The 16,430-nt window shown below is 42.4% G+C and overlaps 1 protein-coding gene across 3 annotated transcripts in view; it reads right to left on the minus strand.

The window, feature by feature from the left end:
- The window catches only part of LOC137335280 (beta-1,4-galactosyltransferase 5-like), an 81,714-nt gene that overhangs the window by 45,533 nt on the left and 19,751 nt on the right, over positions 1–16,430 (minus strand). The window lies entirely within an intron of this gene.

A 16,430-nucleotide genomic window follows, 5' to 3' on the forward strand; every position in this document is an offset into this window, starting at 1 on the left:
AAATAAAAATTTAAAACATTTTAAATGTAAACTAGAATGACTAGTTTGTGGACTGGTTCTGGTGACTTCATTATGACATTTTATTTCCCCTATAGCTTATTAATTTTCCCCCCAACAATACAGCTTTTCATATGTGACCTATTTCCATGAAATGTGAATTTAGCGATATCACCACATGTGGTACCATTTACAATGTACTCACCCCTCTTACTATATATTTTAAAAGGTTCTGTTCAATTTATTTGTACAATACTGAACAAAAAAAAAAATCGTTTTTTTTTAATCTGGTATATTTCCATCAAATTTTCCAGCTAAGTCCCAAACTCATGCTTTCCTACTTCAATTCAAAATAGCACCAAGCATGACCTTGTGCACGAAAGTTTGCCAACAGTGCACAGTACTGATTTTAATTTGAAACTAGTGAAAGCTAGGATCACAAAAAAAAGGTATATCTCTCTATTGGCTGATACAGGGTTAAACAGGAAAACTAACATGGTGTTTGAAACAGTTTCAGAAACCCTGTTTAAAATACATTTTTAAAGGGTAAAGCATGTCAAAATTGGAAAAGTGAAGCAATTTATCGTTCAGTGTGAACATTTTTGTGTTGTTCTACTATATATTAATATAGCTCTATTTAACTCAGTCTCAATGCAGTCCAGTAACTGTAAACCTAGATTGCAAAAGGTATTCTTCACTATAAAATAGAGGACACATGGGATTCTGGAAAAGGCTGAGGAAAGGCCCTTTCACAACCTGAAGATGTCTTAAACTGCTTATAGGCAATTAAGTATTTTTTTGGAAGTGCCTTCACTTTCCTGTGTAGGGAAATATGGTAGCCAATTTGTGCACTTGGGTGCACATGGTGAGGAAATCTTGCATTCATGTTCTCCACTGTATTCCCTATTTGGTTATATTGCAAATCTACTACTAAGGTACATCTTAGTTTTCCTCCTCACCATTTCCTCCAATCCTTCTGAAAAAGTGTTCGACTCCTTGTTGAGAGTTTGATTCCACAGGTACCAGACAGTCTGAGACTGTACTTCAGTGGTCACAGTTTAATCTGCGAGGCTTGACAGCAAGCATTGGCAGCAAGCATTGGCAGCCTATGTGACCACAAAGCAAAGGGGAGATTTCTCATTCAATTTGGTAACTTTGGTTGACAGCTTAGCAAGCTAATCCTCAACACATGGAGTGGAGGATCAGAAGTCGAGTTTTTGTCTTTCTTCCTCTTTCCGACAAAAGGAAATCTGAGCAGGTTTGTGTCTCAACTAGTGAAAGTGGTAGAGATTTCTAAAGACATGTGTTAGTAAGAGACCGTTAACTTTAAAGTGAGTTAGGTGTCCATATCAAAGGGCAAAGTCATTTTTTATGTTCCATGATATGAGGAGCGATAGGAAACTGATTGAACCTGTGAAAACTGTATTGCATTCATTCATATATGTTGATTTACAATTGGACTTGCTTCACTAAAGTGCATTTCAGTCCATAGTCCTGAAAGATTGGAGGTGTACTATTGTCACGTCCCTGAGTCATGCCATCATTTAACTGGCAACGGAACTACGCTGCCTACATGAAAACCAAGAGCAGGAAGCTTGAGAAACTCGGCATCACCACCAGCAACGACCAAGCTTCCCCTGGTACCACGGTTGCAACCACAGGGAAGTCTATTGTCAATTTATCCGACCACACCCTTCAACCAGACGAAATCGAAGTTCTCAGCCGAGGGCTCAATTTCTGCCCCACTACCAAAATGGACCCCACTAGTCTCGCGGCGGACACAGAGGAATTCATCAGGAGAATGAGGCTCCGGGAATTCTACCACAAACCCCAAGATTTCAGCAGCGAACCCAATGAGACAATCGACGATCCGGAACAGCAGACAGAGGGATCCGCGGTACAGCAACCGAAGAGGAAAGAGTCAAACTGGACTCCTCCGGAGGGTCGCTGCCCTCAGCTGGACATGTATGCTCAAGCTGTCAGGAAATGCGTCAATGCCAGATTCATCAGCCGCACTCAGAAGACAGTCCAGAATATCACCCGAGCACAACGCAACGCCATCAACGCTCTCAAGACCAACCGCAACATCGTCATCAAACCAGCGGACAAAGGAGGAGCCATAGTCATACAGAACAGAACAGACTATTGCAAAGAAGCATACCGACAACTGGACAACCAGGAACACTACAGACGGTTACCCGCAGATCCGACCAAAGAACACACCCACCAGCTCAACAAACTGATCAAGACCTTCGATCCAGACCTTCAAAGCATCCTACGCATTCTCATCCCACGTAATCCCCGCGTGGGAGACTTCTACTGCCTCCCAAAGATACACAAAGCCAACACACCCGGACGTCCCATCGTATCAGGCAACGGAACCCTGTGTGAGAACCTCTCTGGATACATCGAGGGCATCCTGAAACCCATCGTACAGGGAACCCCCAGCTTCTGTCGTGACACTACAGACTTCCTACAAAAACTCAGTACCCACGGACCAGTTGAACCAGGAATACTTCTCACCACGATGGACGTCTCGGCACTATACACCAGTATCCCCCACGATGACGGCATCGCTGCGACAGCATCAATACTCAACACCAACAACAGCCAATCTCCGGAAGCCATCCTACAACTCATCCGCTTCATCCTGGATCACAATGTCTTCACCTTCGATAACCAGTTCTTTACCCAAACACACGGAACAGCCATGGGGACCAAATTCGCACCCCAATACGCCAACATTTTCATGCACAAGTTCGAGCAGGACTTCTTCACTGCACAAGACCTCCAACCAACACTATACACCAGATACATCGACGACATTTTCTTTCTATGGACCCACGGCAAGGAATCACTAAAGAGACCACACGATAACATCAACAAGTTCCATCCCACCATCAAGCTCACCATGGACTACTCCTCAGAATCAGTTTCTTTCTTGGACACACGAATCTCCATCAAAGACGGGCACCTCAGCACCTCACTCTACCGCAAGCCCACGGACAACCTCACGATGCTCCACTTTTCCAGCTTCCACCCTAACCACGTCAAAGAGGCCATCCCCTATGGACAGGCCCTGCGAATACACAGGGTCTGCTCAGACGAGGAGGAACGCGATGGACACCTACAGACGCTGAAAGACGCCCTAGTAAGAACGGGATATGACACTCGACTCATCGATCGACAGTTCCGACGGGCCACAGCAAAAAATCGCATAGACCTCCTCAGGAGACTAACACGGGACGCAACCAACAGAGTACCCTTTGTCGTCCAGTACTTCCCCGGAGCGGAGAAACTACGCCATGTTCTCCGCAGCCTTCAACATGTCATCAATGAGGACAAACACCTCGCTATGGCCATCCCCACACCTCCACTACTCGCCTTTAAACAGCCACCCAACCTCAAACAGACCATCGTTCGCAGCAAACTACCTAGCTTTCAAGAGAACAGCGTCCACGACGCCACACAACCCTGCCACGGTAACCTCTGCAAGACATGCCAGATCATCGACACAGATACCACCATCACACGAGAGGACACCACCCACCAGGTGCATGGTTCATACTCCTGTGACTCGGCCAACGTTGTCTACCTCATACATTGCAGGAAAGGATGCCCCAGAGCATGGTACATTGGCGAGACCATGCAGACGCTGCGACAACGGATGAACGGACACCGCGCAACAATCGCCAAACAGGAGGGTTCCCTCCCAGTCGGGGAACACTTCAGCAGTCATGGACATTCATCCACCGACCTTCGGGTAAGCGTACTCCAAGGCGGCCTTCGAGACACACGACAACGCAAAATCGTCGAGCAGAAATTGATAGCCAAGTTCCGCACCCATGAGGACGGCCTCAACCGGGATCTTGGGTTCATGTCACGCTACACGTTACCCCACCAGCGAACAAATGTTATCTGTTTTTAATATAATGGGTCATTTGCTGGCTCTCTCTGCCTTCCGGATGTTTCTGCCTCTCTCTGTGTTTTTTTTTTCTCTGTTTTTTTTCCCTGTTTGTTTTTTTGTTGAATGTGTATTCGGGGGTTCTGCAGGTGACACCTCTCTGTCTGAACACGGTGATTGCCTTGGCAACGGGCAGTTGCAGGGGCAGTCTGTAAACACCATGTATTGTTCTATATGTATAAATGCGTAGGCTTCAAGGAGTTCTTGAAACATTTGCCTGAGGAAGGAGAAAATCTCCGAAAGCTTGTGAATTTAAAATAAAATTGCTGGACTATAACTTGGTGTTGTAAAATTGTTTACAATCATTTAACTGGATATTGGGTAATAAAAGGTACTGCCCAGATTACAGGGGACATAGATTCAGTGTGAGTGCGAGACTAGTGACGCTGAACTCAAGTGCATATCTAGTGCAGATTCAAAATTTGTAACACAGCCACATTTGCCTCTATAAAAAAGCAAACACTGCATGTCAAAACAAATGATTGTATGGGAAGCATTTTTGAGACAAGTTGGGATAAAATGCCATATAAATCAAAGCCTTTCTTTTTGTTCAATATCTGTAGAATCTTTTTCTAGAGGGAAAGATTAGAACAAAAAAAAAGTATTTTGCGAATGATCATGAATTATTATTATACAAAGAAAGATACAGATGATCAGACTTAAATAAACACGTTATTACTACTCATCAGGTCAAAAAATGGTACCATGTCACTGGCCACATAAAAACCACAATCTGCAATGATCAAGTGCCACAGATTATAGCAGTAATTCTGAAACTATAATTATTTCTATCTATAGCAAGTCATTCTCAAAGAATTTTTCCATTTACCGACTGTTCCGAGCATGAGCTAAATTTAAAATGCAAGTATTTTAGCGATGTGCTAAATTTTACAAATAAGGTGCTGTATTTTATTTTATATAAAAATTCCTGGATTTTAGAATCAGTTTTTAAAAAACAGATCTATCAACCTGCACTATTGCTAATCTCAAAATCTGTTTCTGTATCTTTCAGCTGCACACCATGTCCAGAGTGGTCTGTACAAGATCGCAAGATAGATACAAATGAGGGAGGCCACTGAGCCCATCTCATTTCATTTAATGCATGCAACATTTCCTCGACTCTTCTCCAATACACAATCTAAAAATTTAGACCAATAAAACTACATAGATTAATACCTTTTACTGTTTAATGAAGGATTAGTAATTTTTGTATACATTTCTGCAAAAAAAAATTAATATCTTGCTAATTTTCACCTGGATTTAAATTTCATAAATAAAGACATTTTCCAGGAAATCTAATCATAAATATCTACAAACTCTGGGTTTTGTTTCTGCTTTCTACTAGCAGATAAAATCAACCATAAGGCTTCATAAACGTTGCATTTACTGCTTTCCTATTAACCTAAAACCATTTATGAACTGCTGTGTAACTCAGAAGTATACAATACTAAATGCACTGATTTAAAACTAAGTATTTTAATTGCAAAATAATCACAATTGTACTGCACTTTGTTTAGTATAAACACAGTATGATCCAAGTTTTCAATATTCTAGAGTGAACAAAGTTGCCCTAGTGCAGACCGACTAGCTGGCAAAGTTCAAGTTTCTAATGCTTAATCAAAAGCAAAATACTGCAGATGCTGGAAATCTGAAATAAAAACAGAAAATGCTGGAAACACTCAAGTCAGGCAACATCGGTGGAGAAAAAGAGAGTTAACGTTTCAGGTCGATGACCTTTCGTCAGAACCCAGCTTCTAATGCTTTTTTGATTAAACCAGTCTGAAACTTTTTGCACATCACTGTTATTGCCTTCTCATTTTTACTACTCTTCAAAAACACACTCTGGTTTTGAACCATTAAAGGCACAGCACAGCAAGTAGCAGAGTTTGTAATAATCAGACACTTTTGCATTACAACTACAATATAATACTGTCCTCATTTCAGGTAAGTACATAATTAAAGCTGTCAGCACATTACCAATGCAACATCATTGGTGAAACTGTGTGTTCATAACCAAGTGTAGGAATTGCCATGACTGTTCCTTTTGGCCTGGTTGTGTTTACATGATAGACAGTTGCACATATGGTTGAAGCGGACTGATCAGTAAAAAAAAATCTGAAGTTTTGAAGCCTTTTCTCGTTTATCGACTGAACTCAATAACAAATCACTATAACCGGAACAATTTGCACAAAATTAATTGGAACAACTATAATCAGAACTGGGACTTGTTTACATACAAGCAACATTCATTTAACCAGAAAGTTCTAGTAGGCCCAGTTTCTAATTTTTACATCATTAAAGGCCTCAAGAGGCCAAGCATTGCATGCAATGTCCTTAATTCAACCCCATGGGTGAGAAGGAAATGAAACAAGTATTAGACATTTAATAAAACCAGTTGATTTCCCAAAGCATTTCTCAGAGCAAAATTAAAAGTCTCTGTCTTCCTCCAACACTCTGCTTGTCTTACTTTCCACTTCCTGCTGTCCTCTTTCTTGCTAAGGTTCTGACACGCTTGATCTCAAACTGTTTGAATGCTGTTGGTCTTTATTCCACTCTTTTTCGCCTTTCAGTCTCTCTTTCCCTTGGTATCCTCTCTCCCACTTTGTCTATATACCCCTTGCATACCGCTGCTTTATGCGCAGAGATAATTAAAATGAACTATTTACTCACTGGACACAGATACTTGCATTTCTGTCTTCACATTTTGGTTTCTGTAAGCTATTTTTCTCTCTCCATTTAATGCAATCATAGAATCAAACAACACAGGAGGCCACCATTTAGACCATCATGCCTGCTCTATGAAAGAGCTATCAATTAGTCCCACTGCCCTGCTCTTTCCCCTCTTTCGAGTATTTATCGAATTCCCTTTTGAAAGTTACTATTGAATCTGCTTCCACCACCCTTTCAGGCAGTGCATTCCAGATCACATTGTGTGCTGCATTCATTTGTTCTAGTACTGGGGAGAGGAATTGGCAGTGCAAATACTAAAACTGGAAGAGTGTGAGGGCCAGAAAACTAGGCTTTAGATCCAGGCCAGGATTGTGGAAAAGATTACGACTGGGCTCCATGAGACAGATTGGGCAGCACTAGGCAAGGCCAAGGAATGAGAATACATATAAAGACAGACAGTAGGGTGGAAGAGGGTGACCAAGGCTTATGAAGTGGAGCATGAACAGGCAGCAAGAAAAAGATACTGCCAAGTGTGTTGGGAGAATGTGGTAATTTCATGACATGAAGTAGGCACATAATCTAATTCCGTTCCTTTGTGCATTTTGTGGAATTGAATATCGGGATCTGATTCAATGTAGTCATGTAACTGAAGGTGGTGTTTTCGGATACTTGTCCATTTTACTATGAAAGGGGACTTAGCATAACTTAATTTAAAAACACATTTTAATATAAAGTTTTCTTTCAAGAGGTTAGATTCACAGGACAGTCACATGCCGGGGTTGTGGATCAGAAATCAGACAAAGCAAACAGAGAAAATAAATAGTATATAGGTCAGAGGACACGGATACAAGGTGATTGGCAAAAGAGCCAGAGGCAACATGAGGAAACTTTTTTTTAATGCAGCGAGTTGTAATGATCTAGAATGCACTGCCTGAAAAAAGAGTGCTGGAAGCAGATTCAAGAGTAACTTTCAAAAGGAAATTGGATAATTACTTGATGGGGAAAAAAATTTACAGGGCTACAGGGAAAGGGCAGGGAAATGAGATGAATTGATAGCTCTTTCAAACAGCCGGCACAGGCACGATGGGTCGAATGATCTCCTCCTGTGCTGTATCTTCTATTATGAAAGCATCCGTCCAGATGGCCTCAGACAACTGAGAGATTGTGGGGTGGGGGTGGGGGGATGCGTTGGTTAAAACACATCCCAGGAAACATTCACACACGGGAGTTATTCTTTTCTAAAATAATCCATGAGGGGACACTGGGTTGCCCCAGTATCACCAGACATAAATCAAGCAAAAGTGACCAGTTTTTTTCTTAAAGGGGCACAACTAAAAGAATTTAGCCAGAAAACCAAAAGGAAGCTTATAAAACTTTAATAATGCTATTATAATTATCCACAATGCATTCCAATCCCTGTGGTACCCACTGGTCATGAAAGGCTTTAAGCGTACCAGCGGACACTGCATACTCCTTCTCCAGGGCCACTTTTTTTAAAATTCATTCATGGGATGTGGACATCGCTCTCAAGGTCAGCATTTATTGCCCATCCCTAACTGCCCTTGAAAAGGTGGCGGTGAGCTGGCTTCTTGAACCACTGCAGTCCATGTGGTGAAGATACTACCACAGTGCTCTTAGGAAGAGAGTTCCAGGATTTTGACCCAGCGACGATGAAGGAATGGTGATATCTTTCCAAGTCAGGATGGTGTGTGACTTGGAGGGGAACGTGCAGGTGGTGGTGTTCCCATGAACCTGCTGCCCTTGTCCTTCTAGGTGGTCGAGGTCGCGGGTTTGGGATGTGCTGTCGAAGAAGCTTTGACAAGTTGCTGCAGTGCATCTTGTAGATGGTACACACTGCAGCCACGGTGTGCCGGCGGTGGAGGGAGTGCCAATCGAGTGGGCTGCTTTGTCCTGGATGGTGTCGAGCTTCTTGAGTGTTTTTAGAGCTGCACTCATCCAGACAAGTGGAGAGTATTGCATCAGACTCCTGACTTGTGCCTTGTGGATGGTGGAAAGGCTTTAGGGAGTCAGGAGGTGAGTCACCGCAGAATACCCTGCTCTTGTATCCACAGTATTTATGTGGCTCATCCAGTTAAGTTTATTGTTAATGGCGACCCCCAGGATGTTGATGGTGGGGATTCGGCAATGGTAATGCCGTTGAATGTCAAGGGGAGGTGGTTAGACTCTCTCTTGTTGGAGATGGTCATTGCCTGGCACTTGTGTGGCACGAGTGTTACTTGTCACTTATCCTGGGGCTGAGATGATTGGCCTCCAACAACCACTACCGTCTTCCTTTGTGCTAGGTGTGACTCCAGCCAATGGAGAGTTTTCCCTGATTTCCATTGACTTCAATTTTACTAGGGCTCCTTGATGCCACACTGGGTCAAATGCTGCCTTGATGTCAAGGGTCGTTGCTCTCACCTCACCTCTGGAATTTAGCTCTTTTGTCCATGTTTGGATCATGGCTGTAATGAGGTTTGGAGCAGAGTAATCCTGGCAGAACCCAAACTGAGCATCGTTAAGCAGGTTATTGGTGAGTAAGTGCCGCTTGATAGCTCTGTTGACGTCACCTTCCATCACTTTGCTGATGAGGCAGTAATTGGCCGGATTGGATTTGTCCTGCTTTATATGGACAGGACATACATGGGCAATTTTCCACTTTGTCAGGTAGATGCCAGTGTTGTAGCTGTACTGGAACAGTATGGCTAGAGGTGCGGCTAGTTCTGGAGCACAAGTCTTCAGCACTACAGCCAGGACTCATAGCCTTTACTGTATCCTGAGCATGGACAAGACCACGAAAGAGAGGTAGGCAGCCAGAGCAACTACTCCCACAGGCCACGTCCAACCTGGACCTGTTGATGGCCACCATGGATGGCCAGGCCCAGGAACAGACCCATGAGGGGGTTCTCCAACTTGCCCGCCATAATGTGTGGCCCCTTCAAATAATGAAACTTTGTCTGCAACCTCTCATATTCCATATATGCATGAAACACGGACTCATTAGACCATAAGAGATAGGAGCAGGAGTAGGCCATTTGGCCCTTCGAGCCTGCTCCGCCATTTAATGAAATCATGGCTGATCTGATTTTTACCTCAACTCCACTTTCTTGCCTTTTCCCCATATCTTTTGACTCCCTTGCTGATCAAAAATTTGTCTAACTCAGCCTTGAATGCATTCAGGTTGCAAAAATTACAGGTGGCCTGGGAGTCTGTAAAATAGCTCAAGTACCTCGTGGACGGTAATGTTCCGTGCAACACTCTTCACCCCAGATCGCCAATAGTGCAGGGGAGAACTCTCCACTGGGGCCTCCACCTCCGCCAGGTGTCATGTGTCTGGAGGCAGAATAAGGCAAAGAAATGGAGAGTATGCAAGAGCAGCTCGTACAAGGAATCCCTCCGTGCAGAGTGAAATGACACGGAAGGAATTCACGAGAGACAGGGGTAAGTTCGGACGGAATCACTCCACACGCTTGAGCCTCCAGCACACTGAGCAGGAGTCGGGGCTGAGTGTGACTTTTAGCACTTGGATGGCTTCAGCTGCCAGCCAAACATGGTGCCAGGACATCCGGGCTGCCAATGCCTCTGGCAACATCCAGCACATCCCTGACTCTGGTTACCTTGGCAGCCAGGGCGCTCTCTCTGCCAGCCACGTGTTGCTGAGGCCGACCATGCTGAGGTGCAGGTTCCCAAGCAGCAGCTCCCTTAGGATGGCCACTGCCCCTGACTAAAGAGAGTTTTGCTGCTTTGTTACATCACATTAGCGTCAGCATATAATTAGACGCTGTGTGTGTGTATTGTTGTGGAAGCTGGGCAATGGGAGTCCTAGTGTTTAGCTCACCTGGCTGAGGCCAAAAGTATCAATCAGGGCCAATCAGGAAGTGAAGTAGTGTTGGTGCAGCATAGGAATTTCTCTGCAGGGCAAGCTCAGGAGCTGGCGATGCAAAACTGAAGCACTACAAATAGCAGAGGGTGTAATTACAGCATGACAAGTTTACATAGGCAGGTTGCATTCTAAGTACGGACACAGGAATTTATAATGATAGTGGACTGGAAGTGCATGCAGATAATATATTAGAGTTCATCAAAACTGTCAGTATCAGAATACCATGTGAAGATTTTGAACAGATCGAGAAAATAAATTTGAAAAATGTTCCTATTTACACTGACGTGAAATCATGCATGAACCAGGATTTCTTCCAAGTAAATGTTGGGAAGACTGATACTATCTGTCTGGTTCTCAACAGAACCTCTGCAACTTAGTTCAATTCCATCTTTCCCCTCAGCTGCTTGCTTAGACTTAACATTGTGCAGCCTCAGTGCTGGTTCACTGAGCTGACAAACTCCACTTGTCCAATGTCACCAGGATTATCCATTTGAATCTCTGAACTATCACCCACTTCCATCCATGCCTTTCGTCATCTCTCGGCTCAACTTTGTCACTACTCTTTTTAAATGGTCCCCGTTCCCCAATGTATTGACTTCAATTTCCTGGTCATCATATACAGCTCCCTCCCTGGTCTTTCTGCACCAGTTCAAACTTCTACTCGTGAGACTGGACTACTCTGCGTCCCACCCTCCACTGGCTGAGCCTTTAGCTATCATGCAATGGTCTCCATTTCAATCAATCCGTGTGGCAGAACATTTAATGCTCCATCAATCCATTGTGTAAAGAAATTTCCAACTTCTCTCCTCACACTCAATGGCAAATTTAAATTGAAAACCACTCATCACCGACTCCCCAACCAGAAGAAGTAATTCATCCCTAATTGACTCAAGGTCTCAAGTCTCTCCTCATTACTAGTTTCCTATATCTGGCATTATCCTGGTGAATCTGCAATGCTTCTGGCTCCCACGCCCATGCTATAATGGGGACCCCCAAAACTGTGTACAGAACTCTACTGTGAACTAACTAATGTTTTGTATATTTTTGCTACTCCTTTACTCTTTATAGTCCATGCTATTATTTGAAAAACTGAACAAATGTTGGCCTTTTTAAATGACTATCTACCCACACACGAGAATTATGTATTTGAACCACAGGTATCTCTGTTCATCCATGGCTTTTAGCACCTTTCTATCATGTATATTCCCATTCCTCATTTCCCCCCTCCTCCCAGGATGTATTGCCTCACACTTATTCACATTAAATTACATCTTCTACCTATATGTCTACTGCAATAACCTAAGTCTTCCACAGTCCTCCTCACTGTTTGCCAAACCCCTTACTATTATATCAGCAAATTTCAAAAATGTACTTCCTACATCCAAATCATTTATATACACAGAGTTTTCAGACTGGAGGAACGTGAACACATTCACACCACCCTAGGATCAGTGTTGGGACCACTGTGATCTAGATTTGTGTACAAGGGGCCATCAAAATTTCAAGATGACAAAATGGGAAGTGAGGTTAAGTGTGTAAAGTATTTAGGTGAATTGAGGAGGACCTAGACAGATAGATATCAAATCAACTTTAATGAAGAGAAATGAGGAGATACATTTTGGAAGAAAGAGAGAAAATATACATTGAATGATGAAACTTGAGTAGAAGAGCAGAGATACTTCAGGAATCATTGTTTAAAAAAATTTTTTGGATCTGAGAATAAACTGATAATGCTGAGAAGGGCATAGAACACAAAAGATAGAGGTAATGTTAAACCTATGCAAATCATCGGTTAGGCTGCAGTTAGAAAAATGTGTCCAGTTTTGGGTGCCCTACTTTAGGAAGGATGTCAGGACCAAACAAATCATGAAGATATTTGCTAAGCTGATACCAAAGATGAGGCTTTAATTAAGGCGAGACCAGAAAAGATCTGAGAGTGGTATTCATAATTATGAGGGGTTTTGACAAGATAAATATTTCCATTAATTGATGTCAATAACTAAAGGGCAGAAAGTTATGATCACCAAAAGAAGAGGGAGGCATTGGGAGAACTTTTTTTTAAATGCAGAGGGTTGTGAGGGCATCAAATGCTTTACCATTAACAGTGGTGGAAGCAGAATCCATAATAGCTTTTAAAAGGGAAGTGGATAAATATTTGAAAAAGAAACATTTTAATGGGTATTGGAAAATGGCAGGGGAATGAGACTATGTGGGCTAGCTCTTTCAGACAGCTAGCGCAGGTCCAACGAGCCAAATGGCCTCCTTCTGTTCTATAAAGTTCTCGGATTAAAGGGTTAGAATCAGATGGTCCTGTTTCAAGGATGGCCCACAAAGTACAGTTTGACTTCATTAATAAAGACTGTGCATGTTCACAAATGGAACAATTTTGCATTTGCTTGTGTTGCATCATTGTTTACAGGATATTTAAACTAAATGGCAAGTCACTCATTTCAGCCTTAAAGAGGTTTACAAATGCAAACATCATTTGATTGGATGGCTTACTTTACCACTGGCAGTACAATTAGAGCTGAGAAAATGCAAAATGTTCATTTGGCAATACCACTAAAGCCACCTTAACACTTATTATCCATCCCCTGTATTAGCCAGGCTAGTCACCAAACTAAGCTATAACAGCGATTATGTTTGTTGAGCCATTTGTTTATGTCCTTCAGGCAATCAGACTCAGCAATTCCAAATTGGATTCCCAGGAGCTCATGGGTTTTATGGAAAAAATGTACAAAAAATACAAATCAAATTTCACTTTTTAAAGAAAGGCTGTTGAGGCAGGAAACCATGGCAGTAAAGGTCATTTCAGGCTTGAAGAAAATTAAGCAGATCTAAATGCATTCTACATTTAGTTTTGGTCAAAAATACAGTTCTCGAGAGGGAGGATAAAACCCCAAATGCCATTTTCAAGTAGAATGTTGCCAACTTGAGAACGCAGTGACATGAGCAGTGACCCTTAGAAATGCATACAAAAGGTGGGCCTGGAAGGAGGTAAGAGGGAAATCCCAGATTTTGGCATCATTCACACATTCAGGTGCACAATTGCTATTGGGCCTGGGGAGGAAGGGAAATAAGAACTTGCATTTATATAGCACCTTGAATGTAGTAAAACATCCCAAGGCGCTTCACGGGAGCGTTTTCAAACAAATGACACCGAACCACATAAGGAGATATTAGGACAGGTGACCAAAAGCTTGGTCAAAGAGGTAGGTTTCAAGGAGCTTCTTAAAAGGAGGAGAGAGGGGCAATTCCAGAGCTTAGGGCCTAGGCAACTGAAGGCACGACTGCCAGCGGTGGAGCGATTAAAATTGGGGATGCGCAAGAGGCAAGAATTGGAGAAGTGCCGAGATCGCGGAGGTTGTGGGGCTGGAGGAAGTTACAGAGATTGGGAGGGGTGAGACCATGGAGGGATTTGAAAGCAAGGGTGAAAACTTTAAAAATCGAGGCGTTCCCAGACCAGGAGCTAATGTAGGTCAGCGAACACAGGGGTAATGGGTGAACGGGACTAAGTGCGAATTAGGACATGGGCAGAGTTTTGGATGAGCTCAAGTTTATGGAGGATGGCAGATGGGAGGCCAGCCAGGAGAGCATTGGAATAGTTGAGTCTAGATGTAACAAAGACATGGACGAGAGTTTCAGCAGTAGATGAGCTGAGACAAGGGTAGAGACAGGCAATGTTACAGAGGTGGAAGTTGGCTGCCTTGGTGATGGAGTGGATATGTGGTCCGAAGCTCATCTCAGGGTCAAATAGGATGCCTAGGTAGCGAACAGTCTAGTTCAGCCTCAGACAGCGATAGCAAAGGTAGACATTTGTGATTTTGCAATATTCTGCTGCTCAGGCCCACACAAAATGGCATGTGGTTAAGAAAAATCCTGCTACAGTGTTAATTACACCAGAAAAATGTAGTAATTTTTTGGGGAAATGTAAGAATTGTGGATTTTGGTTGTAGATAAGATCTGTCTGGCCTCATGGCGCACCATTTACAGGAATTTTGGTCATAGTTCCTGTGTGGGGTGGTTAACACTTCCTCCACTGCAAACTTCAACCCACAATTTTAAAACTTTTCTGCAAAGCAAAATAAAGTTTACTGCAATTGCAAAAAATCTAAATGCAGGCTAATTTTAAATTTCCCTACTTGTTACTGGACATGTCTGTATAATAGGATCCCACCCTACCAAGGTTAATCAGACCAAAAAAAATCCCAGAGATCTGTTTTTCTTTAAATTGATTCGGAGTTTTTAAAAAAGGGAGTATTTTTTCAGAAATCTATACAATGCTAAATTTTGCATCAGTCTACAGGATGTGGGAAAGCTATGTGTTAATGGGGGACAAAGCATAATGATTGGGTACAGAGAAGTTTGAGTCAAATACTACTTCACTGTGTCCAAGCACATCTCAGTGGCCATATTGCTTCCCCACCTGCTGCACCATTAACAACAGCTAAGAACATTTGTTGAAAAAAAAATACCAGGAAGCTTACCCATTGCAGTTCAGAATACCCCCATCAATTTTTGTATTCAAAGGCCCTCTCAAAAGTCATGGCTTTGCTTTCTGCTCCATTCTTGAAGCTCATATTCCATAGAATCTACAGTACAGGAACAGGCCATTTGGCTCAACTGGTCTATGCTGACAGTTATTGTACTCCATATGAGCCCCCTCCCACTAATTACTTATTCCCACCCTGTCTCAGTATCCCTCTATTCCCTTCTCCCTCTTGTACGCATCAAACTTCCCGTAAATAAATTAATGCTGTTCACTTCAAACACTCCATGTGGCAGCAAGTTCCACATTCTCACCATCCTGTGTAAAGAAATTTCTCCTAAATTCTTCTTTTGATCGGTTAGTGGCTCTCATAATTATACATTCTTATTCTGGGAATATACTATTATAATGTTTTTTCCATATAACGTGCACTAGTTTTGCAGCCATTTCCGAATGAAAAATAATGTATACCATAACGCACCCCTTCACCACCGCACCCACCCCCCCCCTCCAAAAAATAAGTACAGAACCTTTGACAGTCTATAATAAGTCACTTTGGGAGACTGTTTGAAGCATACTCAAATTTAAACAAGTTTCTATAAGAAAGCCCAGCAAACTAGTCAGCGTGTTAGAACGACATGGGAACAGGAAGTGTGTGCAATTCATCAGATGCTTCCTTCATTTGTCAGTGTCAGGCTGTGGCCTTGCAGAACTGCTCAACAGTGAAATACAGTATGTTGCAGTTATCTGGGAGTGGTGCAGAAAATCCAAATATAAAATGAAATGTGTCTAGGAAATGAAAAAGCACTTAAACTAAAGTTAATTTAGCCATAAAGATCCAACACAAAAGATTAAACTTTTAAATGCCCATAAAAGGAAAATTGAAAGAACAAAAATCAGGAAGTTATCTAAATGCTAATGCTGTATCAGAGCAAAACTCTCTGATATCGCATTAATATTGTACATTAACAGATTTTCTATTGTGTGAAAGGGAACACCTGTCAAGTTTTAAATCACCAGTTTTGTAAGAGCTCTCCCATCATTTCAAAAATTGAATGAAAAAGAACTAAACCAGGTTCAAGGCTGAACCATGAAGATCCTAACAATATTCCCTACCTTAGGCCTTCCCTAAAGAAACATGCCAGAAAGCAGTAAACTGCTGCTACAAAATATGGAATCTTCGATAATGGTACAGACAGTACAGGATTCAAAAAAATACAATTTAGCTGCCAGCATGGAGGCTGGGCACTTTAATAATTTGCTCACAATCATTATCCCTAGCTTTTTGACTTGCATCAATTATCATGTATGGTAGCTTATCCCAATTCAAACTAAACTGAATTAGCTTTTCTGTTTCCAACTCCAGAAATGTTGAATAATATTGCCAGACTTTTAAAATAAATAATTTCAGGGAGCTGCATCAGTGA

This window comes from Heptranchias perlo, chromosome 19, assembly GCF_035084215.1.
Source record: "Heptranchias perlo isolate sHepPer1 chromosome 19, sHepPer1.hap1, whole genome shotgun sequence".
Lineage (NCBI taxonomy): Eukaryota > Metazoa > Chordata > Chondrichthyes > Hexanchiformes > Hexanchidae > Heptranchias > Heptranchias perlo.